The following is an 11,844-nucleotide window of genomic DNA, read 5'->3' as shown; positions in this document are numbered from 1 at the left end:
GACATCGTCCAGTGATTGTTGAATGAAAAATATTTTCTATAATTTGACATTGTCCAGTGATTGTTGAAGGAAAAATATTTTCTATAATGTGACTTCGTCCAGTGATTGTTGAATGAAAAATATTTTCTATAATTTGACATCGTCCAGTGATTGTTGAATGAAAAATATTTTCTATAATTTGACATCGTCCAGTGATTGTTGAATGAAAAATATTTTCTATAACTTGACATCGTCCAGTGATTGTTGAATAAAAAATATTTTCTGTAACTTGACATCGTCCGGTGATTGTTGAATGAAACTTATTTTCTATAATTTGACATCGTCCAGTGATTGTTGAATGAAAAATATTTTCTATGACTTGACATCGTCCAGTGATTGTTGAATGAAAAATATTTTCTATAATTTTACATTGTCCAGTGATTGTTGAATGAACAATATTTTCTCTAATTTGACATTGTCCAGTGATTGTTGAATGAAAAATATTTTCTATAATTTTAGATTGTCCAGTGATTGTTTAATGAAAAATATTTTCTATACTTTTACATTGTCCAGTGATTGTTGAATGAAAAATATTTTCTATAATTTGACATCGTCCAGTGATTGTTGAATGAAAAATATTTTCTATGACTTGACATCGTCCAGTGATTGTTGAATTAAAAATATTTTCTATAATTTGACATTGTCCAGTGATTGTTGAATGAAAAATATTTTCTATAATTTGACATCGTCCAGTGATTGTCGAATGTAAAATATTTTCTATAATTTGACATTGTCCAGTGATTGTTGAATGAAAAATATTTTCTATAATTTGACATCGTCCAGTGATTGTTGAAGGAAAAATATTTTCTATAATTTGACATCGTCCAGTGATTGTTGAATGAAAAATATTTTCTATAATTTGACATCGTCCAGTAATTGTTGAATGAAAAATATTTTCTATAATTTGACATCGTCCAGTGATTGTTGAATGAAAAATATTTTCTATAATTTGACATTGTCCAGTGATTGTTGAAGGAAAAATATTTTCTATAATTTGACTTCATCCAGTGATTATTGAATTAAAAATATTTTCTATAATTTGACATCGTCCAGTGATTGTTGAATGAAAAATATTTTCTATAATTTGACATCGTCCAGTGATTGTTGAATGAAAAATATTTTCTATAACTTGACATCGTCCAGTGATTGTTGAATAAAAAATATTTTCTATAACTTGACATCGTCCGGTGATTGTTGAATGAAAAATATTTTCTATAATTTGACATCGTCCAGTGATTGTTGAATGAAAAATATTTTCTATGACTTGACATCGTCCAGTGATTGTTGAATGAAAAATATTTTCTGTAATTTGACATCGTCCAGTGATTGTTGAATGAGAAATATTTTCTATTATTTGCCATCGTCCAGTGATTGTTGAATGTAAAATATTTTCTATAATTTGACATTGTCTAGTGATTGTTAAATGAAAAATATTTCCTATAATTTGACATCGTCCAGTGATTGTTGAAGGAAAAATATTTACTATAATTTTACATCGTCCAGTGATTGTTGAATGAAAAATATTTTCTATAATTTGACATCGTCCAGTAATTGTTGAAGGAAAAATATTTTCTATAATTTGACATCGTCCAGTGATTGTTGAATGAAAAATATTTTCTATAATTTGACATTGTCCAGTGATTGTTGAATGAAAAATATTTTCTATAATTTGACATTGTCCAGTGATTGTTGAATTAAAAATATTTTCTATAATTTTACATTGTCCAGTGATTGTTGAATGAAAAATATTTTCTATACTTTTACATTGTCCAGTGATTGTTGAATGAAAAATATTTTCTATAATTTGACATCGTCCAGTGATTGTTGAATGAAAAATATTTTCTATGACTTGACATCGTCCAGTGATTGTTGAATTAAAAATATTTTCTATAATTTGACATTGTCCAGTGATTGTTGAACGAAAAATATTTTCTATAATTTGACATCGTCCAGTGATTGTCGAATGTAAAATATTTTCTATAATTTGACATTGTCCAGTGATTGTTGAATGAAAAATATTTTCTATAATTTGACATCGTCCAGTGATTGTTGAAGGAAAAATATTTTCTATAATTTGACATCGTCCAGTGATTGTTGAATGACAAATATTTTCTATAATTTGACATCGTCCAATGATTGTTGAATGAAAAATATTTTCTATGACTTGACATCGTCCAGTGATTGTTGAATGAAAAATATTTTCAATAATTTGACATTGTCCAGTGATTGTTGAAGGAAAAATATTTTCTATAATTTGACATCGTCCAGTGATTGTTGAATGAAAAATATTTTCTATAATTTGACATTGTCCAGTGATTGTTGAATGAAAAATATTTTCTATAATTTGACATCGTCCAGTGATTGTTGAATGAAAAATATTTTCTATAATTTGACATCGTCCAGTGATTGTTGAATGAAAAATATTTTCTATAATTTGACATTGTCCAGTGATTGTTGGAAGTAAAAATATTTTCTATAATTTGACATCGTCCAGTGATTGTTGAATGAAAAATATTTTCTATAACTTGACATCGTCCAGTGATTGTTGAATGAAAAATATTTTCTATAATTTGACATCGTCCAGTGATTGTTGAATGAAAAATATTTTCTATAATTTGACTTCGTCCAGTGATTGTTGAATGAAAAATATTTTCTATAACTTGACATCGTCCAGTGATTGTTGAATGAAAAATATTTTCTATAATTTGACATCGTCCAGTGATTGTTGAATTAAAAATATTTTCTATGACTTGACATCGTCCAGTGATTGTTGAATGAAAAATATTTTCTATAATTTGACATCGTCCAGTGATTGTTGAATGAAAAATATTTTCTATAATTTGACATCGTCCAGTGATTGTTGAATGTAAAATATTTTCTATAATTTGACATCGTCCAGTGATTGTTGAAGGAAAAATATTTTCTATAATTTGACATCGTCCAGTGATTGTTGAAGGAAAAATATTTTCTATAATTTGACATCGTCCAGTGATTGTTGAATGAAAAATATTTTCTATAACTTTACATCGTCCAGTGATTGTTGAATGTAAAATATTTTCTATAACTTGACATCGTCCGGTGATTGTTGAATGAAAAATATTTTCTATAATTTGACATCGTCCAGTGATTGTTGAATGAAAAATATTTTCTATAACTTGACATCGTCCAGTGATTGTTGAATGAAAAATATTTTCTATAATTTGACATCGTCCAGTGATTGTTGAATGAGAAATATTTTCTATTATTTGACATCGTCCAGTGATTGTTGAATGTAAAATATTTTCTATAATTTTACATTGTCCAGTGATTGTTTAATGAAAAATATTTTCTATAATTTGACATCGTCCAGTGATTGTTGAATGAAAAATATTTTCTATAATTTGACATCGTCCAGTGATTGTTGAATGTAAAATATTTTCTATAATTTGACATTGTCCAGTGATTGTTGAATGAAAAATATTTTCTATTATTTGACATCCTCTTGTTATTGTGGAAGGAAAAATATTTTCTATAATTTTACATTGTCCAGTGATTGTTGAATGAAAAATATTTTCTATAATTTGACATCGTCCAGTGATTGTTGAATGAAAAATATGTTGTATAATTTGACATTGTCCAGTGATTGTTTAATGAAAAATATTTTCTATAATTTGATATTGTCAAGTGATTGTTGGAAGTAAAAATATTTTCTCTAATTTGACATCGTCCAGTGATTGTTGAATGAAAAATATTTTCTATAACTTGACATCGTCCAGTGATTGTTGAATGAAAAATATTTTCTATAATTTGACATCGTCCAGTGATTGATGAATGAAAAATATTTTCTATGACTTGACATCGTCCAGTGATTGTTGAATTAAAAATATTTTCTATAATTTGACATTGTCCAGTGATTGTTGAATGAAAAATATTTTCTATAATTTGACATCGTCCAGTGATTGTCGAATGTAAAATATTTTCTATAATTTGAGATTGTCCAGTGATTGTTGAATGAAAAATATTTTATATAATTTGACATCGTCCAGTGATTGTTGAAGGAAAAATATTTTCTATAATTTGACATCGTCCAGTGATTGTTGAATGAAAAATATTTTCTATAATTTGACATCGTCCAGTAATTCTTGAAGGAAAAATATTTTCTATAATTTGACATCGTCCAGTGATTGTTGAATGAAAAATATTTTCTATAATTTGACATTGTCCAGTGATTGTTGAAGGAAAAATATTTTCTATAATGTGACTTCGTCCAGTGATTGTTGAATGAAAAATATTTTCTATAATTTGACATCGTCCAGTGATTGTTGAATGAAAAATATTTTCTATAATTTGACTTCGTCCAGTGATTGTTGAATGAAAAATATTTTCTATAACTTGACATCGTCCAGTGATTGTTGAATGAAAAATATTTTCTATAATTTGACATCGTCCAGTGATTGTTGAATTAAAAATATTTTCTATGACTTGACATCGTCCAGTGATTGTTGAATGAAAAATATTTTCTATAATTTGACATCGTCCAGTGATTGTTGAATGAAAAATATTTTCTATAATTTGACATCGTCCAGTGATTGTTGAATGTAAAATATTTTCTATAATTTGACATCGTCCAGTGATTGTTGAAGGAAAAATATTTTCTATAATTTGACATCGTCCAGTGATTGTTGAAGGAAAAATATTTTCTATAATTTGACATCGTCCAGTGATTGTTGAATGAAAAATATTTTCTATAACTTTACATCGTCCAGTGATTGTTGAATGTAAAATATTTTCTATAACTTGACATCGTCCGGTGATTGTTGAATGAAAAATATTTTCTATAATTTGACATCGTCCAGTGATTGTTGAATGAAAAATATTTTCTATAACTTGACATCGTCCAGTGATTGTTGAATGAAAAATATTTTCTATAATTTGACATCGTCCAGTGATTGTTGAATGAGAAATATTTTCTATTATTTGACATCGTCCAGTGATTGTTGAATGTAAAATATTTTCTATAATTTTACATTGTCCAGTGATTGTTTAATGAAAAATATTTTCTATAATTTGACATCGTCCAGTGATTGTTGAATGAAAAATATTTTCTATAATTTGACATCGTCCAGTGATTGTTGAATGTAAAATATTTTCTATAATTTGACATTGTCCAGTGATTGTTGAATGAAAAATATTTTCTATTATTTGACATCCTCTAGTTATTGTGGAAGGAAAAATATTTTCTATAATTTTACATTGTCCAGTGATTGTTGAATGAAAAATATTTTCTATAATTTGACATCGTCCAGTGATTGTTGAATGAAAAATATGTTGTATAATTTGACATTGTCCAGTGATTGTTTAATGAAAAATATTTTCTATAATTTGATATTGTCAAGTGATTGTTGGAAGTAAAAATATTTTCTCTAATTTGACATCGTCCAGTGATTGTTGAATGAAAAATATTTTCTATAACTTGACATCGTCCAGTGATTGTTGAATGAAAAATATTTTCTATAATTTGACATCGTCCAGTGATTGATGAATGAAAAATATTTTCTATGACTTGACATCGTCCAGTGATTGTTGAATTAAAAATATTTTCTATAATTTGACATTGTCCAGTGATTGTTGAATGAAAAATATTTTCTATAATTTGACATCGTCCAGTGATTGTCGAATGTAAAATATTTTCTATAATTTGAGATTGTCCAGTGATTGTTGAATGAAAAATATTTTATATAATTTGACATCGTCCAGTGATTGTTGAAGGAAAAATATTTTCTATAATTTGACATCGTCCAGTGATTGTTGAATGAAAAATATTTTCTATAATTTGACATCGTCCAGTAATTCTTGAAGGAAAAATATTTTCTATAATTTGACATCGTCCAGTGATTGTTGAATGAAAAATATTTTCTATAATTTGACATTGTCCAGTGATTGTTGAAGGAAAAATATTTTCTATAATGTGACTTCGTCCAGTGATTGTTGAATGAAAAATATTTTCTATAATTTGACATCGTCCAGTGATTGTTGAATGAAAAATATTTTCTATAATTTGACATCGTCCAGTGATTGTTGAATGAAAAATATTTTCTATAACTTGACATCGTCCAGTGATTGTTGAATAAAAAATATTTTCTATAACTTGACATCGTCCGGTGATTGTTGAATGAAACTTATTTTCTATAATTTGACATCGTCCAGTGATTGTTGAATGAAAAATATTTTCTATGACTTGACATCGTCCAGTGATTGTTGAATGAAAAATATTTTCTATAATTTTACATTGTCCAGTGATTGTTGAATGAACAATATTTTCTCTAATTTGACATTGTCCAGTGATTGTTGAATGAAAAATATTTTCTATAATTTTACATTGTCCAGTGATTGTTTAATGAAAAATATTTTCTATACTTTTACATTGTCCAGTGATTGTTGAATGAAAAATATTTTCTATAATTTGACATCGTCCAGTGATTGTTGAATGAAAAATATTTTCTATGACTTGACATCGTCCAGTGATTGTTGAATTAAAAATATTTTCTATAATTTGACATTGTCCAGTGATTGTTGAATGAAAAATATTTTCTATAATTTGACATCGTCCAGTGATTGTCGAATGTAAAATATTTTCTATAATTTGACATTGTCCAGTGATTGTTGAATGAAAAATATTTTCTATAATTTGACATCGTCCAGTGATTGTTGAAGGAAAAATATTTTCTATAATTTGACATCGTCCAGTGATTGTTGAATGAAAAATATTTTCTATAATTTGACATCGTCCAGTAATTGTTGAATTAAAAATATTTTCTATAATTTGACATCGTCCAGTGATTGTTGAATGAAAAATATTTTCTATAATTTGACATTGTCCAGTGATTGTTGAAGGAAAAATATTTTCTATAATTTGACTTCGTCCAGTGATTATTGAATTAAAAATATTTTCTATAATTTGACATCGTCCAGTGATTGTTGAATGAAAAATATTTTCTGTAATTTGACATCGTCCAGTGATTGTTGAATGAAAAATATTTTCTATAACTTGACATCGTCCAGTGATTGTTGAATGAAAAATATTTTCTATAACTTGACATCGTCCGGTGATTGTTGAATGAAAAATATTTTCTATAATTTGACATCGTCCAGTGATTGTTGAATGAAAAATATTTTCTATGACTTGACATCGTCCAGTGATTGTTGAATGAAAAATATTTTCTATAATTTTACATCGTCCAGTGATTGTTGAATGAGAAATATTTTCTATTATTTGCCATCGTCCAGTGATTGTTGAATGTAAAATATTTTCTATAGTTTGACATTGTCCAGTGATTGTTAAATGAAAAATATTTCCTATAATTTGACATCGTCCAGTGATTGTTGAAGGAAAAATATTTGCTATAATTTGACATCGTCCAGTGATTGTTGAATGAAAAATATTTTCTATAATTTGACATCGTCCAGTAATTGTTGAAGGAAAAATATTTTCTATAATTTGACATCGTCCAGTGATTGTTGAATGAAAAATATTTTCTATAATTTGACATCGTCCAGTAATTGTTGAATGAAAAATATTTTCTATAATTTGACATCGTCCAGTGATTGTTGAATGAAAAATATTTTCTATAATTTGACATTGTCCAGTGATTGTTGAAGGAAAAATATTTTCTATAATTTGACTTCGTCCAGTGATTATTGAATTAAAAATATTTTCTATAATTTGACATCGTCCAGTGATTGTTGAATGAAAAATATTTTCTGTAATTTGACATCGTCCAGTGATTGTTGAATGAAAAATATTTTCTATAACTTGACATCGTCCAGTGATTGTTGAATAAAAAATATTTTCTATAACTTGACATCGTCCGGTGATTGTTGAATGAAAAATATTTTCTATAATTTGACATCGTCCAGTGATTGTTGAATGAAAAATATTTTCTATGACTTGACATCGTCCAGTGATTGTTGAATGAAAAATATTTTCTATAATTTGACATCGTCCAGTGATTGTTGAATGAGAAATATTTTCTATTATTTGCCATCGTCCAGTGATTGTTGAATGTGAAATATTTTCTATAGTTTGACATTGTCCAGTGATTGTTAAATGAAAAATATTTCCTATAATTTGACATCGTCCAGTGATTGTTGAAGGAAAAATATTTGCTATAATTTGACATCGTCCAGTGATTGTTGAATGAAAAATATTTTCTATAATTTGACATCGTCCAGTAATTGTTGAAGGAAAAATATTTTCTATAATTTGACATCGTCCAGTGATTGTTGAATGAAAATTATTTTCTATAATTTGACATTGTCCAGTGATTGTTGAATGAAAAATATTTTCTATAATTTGACATTGTCCAGTGATTGTTGAATGAAAAATATTTTCTATAATTTTACATTGTCCAGTGATTGTTGAATGAAAAATATTTTCTATACTTTTACATTGTCCAGTGATTGTTGAATGAAAAATATTTTCTATAATTTGACATCGTCCAGTGATTGTTGAATGAAAAATATTTTCTATGACTTGACATCGTCCAGTGATTGTTGAATAAAAATATTTTCTATAATTTGACATTGTCCAGTGATTGTTGAATGAAAAATATTTTCTATAATTTGACATCGTCCAGTGATTGTCGAATGTAAAATATTTTCTATAATTTGACATTGTCCAGTGATTGTTGAATGAAAAATATTTTCTATAATTTGACATCGTCCAGTGATTGTTGAAGGAAAAATATTTTCTATAATTTGACATCGTCCAGTGATTGTTGAATGAAAAATATTTTCTATAATTTGACATCGTCCAGTATTTGTTGAATGAAAAATATTTTCTATAATTTGACATCGTCCAGTGATTGTTGAATGAAAAATATTTTCTATAATTTGACATTGTCCAGTGATTGTTGAAGGAAAAATATTTTCTATAATTTGACTTCGTCCAGTGATTGTTGAATTAAAAATATTTTCTATAATTTGACATCGTCCAGTGATTGTTGAATGAAAAATATTTTCTATAATTTTACATCGTCCAGTGATTGTTGAATGAAAAATATTTTCTATAACTTGACATCGTCCAGTGATTGTTGAATAAAAAATATTTTCTATAACTTGACATCGTCCGGTTATTGTTGAATGAAAAATATTTTCTATAATTTGACATCGTCCAGTGATTGTTGAATGAAAAATATTTTCTATGACTTGACATCGTCCAGTGATTGTTGAATGAAAAATATTTTCTATAATTTGACATCGTCCAGTGATTGTTGAATGAGAAATATTTTCTATTATTTGCTATCGTCCAGTGATTGTTGAATGTAAAATATTTTCTATAATTTGACATTGTCCATTGATTGTTGAATGAAAAATATTTTCTATAATTTGACATCGTCCAGTGATTGTTGAAGGAAAAATATTTGCTATAATTTGACATCGTCCAGTGATTGTTGAATGAAAAATATTTTCTATAATTTGACATCGTCCAGTAATTGTTGAAGGAAAAATATTTTCTATAATTTGACATCGTCCAGTGATTGTTGAATGAAAAATATTTTCTATAATTTGACATTGTCCAGTGATTGTTGAATGAAAAATATTTTCTATAATTTGACATCGTCCAGTGATTGTTGAATGAAAAATATTTTCTATAATTTGACATCGTCCAGTGATTGTTGAATGAAAAATATTTTCTATAACTTGACATCGTCCAGTGATTGTTGAATGAAAAATATTTTCTATAATTTGACATCGTCCAGTTATTGTTGAATGAAAAATATTTTCTATAATGTGACATCGTCCAGTGATTGTTGAATGTAAAATATTTTCTATAATTTGACATTGTCCAGTGATTGTTGAATGAAACATATTTTCTATTATTTGACATCCTCTAGTGATTGTTGAAGGAAAAATATTTTCTATAATTTTACATTGTCCAGTGATTGTTGAATGATAAATATTTTCTATAATTTGACATCGTCCAGTGATTGTTGAATGAAAAATATTTTGTATAATTTGACATCGTCCAGTGATTGTTGAATGAAAAATATTTTCTATAATTTGACATCGTCCAGTGATTGTTGAATGAAAAATATTTTCTATAATTTTACATTGTCCAGTGATTGTTGAATGAAAAATATTTTCTCTAATTTTACATTGTGCAGTGATTGTTGAATGAAAAATATTTTCTATAATTTGACATCGTCCAGTGATTGTTGAATGAAAAATATTTTCTATAACTTGACATCGTCCAGGGATTGTTGAATGAAAAATATTTTCTATAATTTGACATCGTCCAGTGATTGTTGAATGAAAAATATTTTCTATAATTTGACATCGTCCAGTGATTGTTGAATGAAAAATATTTTCTATAACTTGACATCGTCCAGTGATTGTTGAATGAAAAATATTTTCTATAATTTGACATCGTCCAGTGATTGTTGAATGAAAAATATTTTCTATGACTTGACATCGTCCAGTGATTGTTGAATGAAAAATATTTTCTATAATTTGACATCCTCCAGTGATTGTTGAATGAAAAATATTTTCTATAATTTGACATCGTCCAGTGATTGTTGAAGGAAAAATATTTTCTATGACTTGACATCGTCCAGTGATTGTTGAATGAAAAATATTTTCTATAATTTGACATCGTCCAGTGATTGTTGAATGAAAAATGTTTTCTATTACTTGACATCGTCCAGTGATTGTTGAATGAAAAATATTTTCTATAATTTGACATCGTCCAGTGATTGTTGAATGTAAAATATTTTCTATAATTTGACATCGTCCAGTGATTGTTGAATGTAAAATATTTTCTATAATTTGATATTGTCCAGTGATTGTTGAATGAAAAATATTTTCTATTATTTGACATCCTCTAGTGATTGTTGAAGGAAAAATATTTTCTATAATTTTACATTGTCCAGTGATTATTGAATGAAAAATATTTTCTATAATTTGACATCGTCCAGTTATTGTTGAATGAAAAATATTTTCTATAATTTGACATTGTCCAGTGATTGTTGAATGAAAAATATGTTATATTATTTGACATCCTCTAGTGATTGTTGAATGAAAAATATTTTCTATAATTTTACATTGTCCAGTGATTGTTGAATGAAAAATATTTTCTCTAATTTGACATTTTCCAGTGATTGTTGAATGAAAAATATTTTCTATAATTTGACATCGTCCAGTGATTGTTGAATGAAAAATATTTTCTATAACTTGACATCGTCCAGTGATTGTTGAATGAAAAATATTTTCTATAATTTGACATCGTCCAGTGATTGTTGAATGAAAAATATTTTCTATAATTTGACATCGTCCAGTGATTGTTGAATGAAAAATATTTTCTATAACTTGACATCGTCCAGTGATTGTTGAAAAAAAAAAATTTCTATAATTTGACATCGTCCAGTGATTGTTGAATGAAAAATATTTTCTATGACTTGACATCGTCCAGTGATTGTTGAATGAAAAATATTTTCTATAATTTGACATCGTCCAATGATTGTGGAATGAAAAATATTTTCTATAATTTGACATCGTCCAGTGATTGTTGAATGAAAAATATTTTCTATAATTTGACATCGTCCAGTGATTGTTGAATGAAAAATATTTTCTATGACTTGACATCGTCCAGTGATTGTTGAATGAAAAATATTTTCTATAACTTGACATCGTCCACTGATTGTTGAATGAGAAACATTTTCTAAATTTTGACATCGTCCAGTGGTTGTTGAATGTAAAATATTTTCTATAATTTGACATTGTCCAGTGATTGTTGAATGAAAAATATTTTCTTTAATTTGACATCGT

This window comes from Euprymna scolopes, chromosome 30, assembly GCF_053919585.1.
Source record: "Euprymna scolopes isolate OS-2025 chromosome 30, ASM5391958v1, whole genome shotgun sequence".
Classification (NCBI taxonomy): domain Eukaryota; kingdom Metazoa; phylum Mollusca; class Cephalopoda; order Sepiida; family Sepiolidae; genus Euprymna; species Euprymna scolopes.
This window is presented reverse-complemented; position numbering follows the sequence as displayed.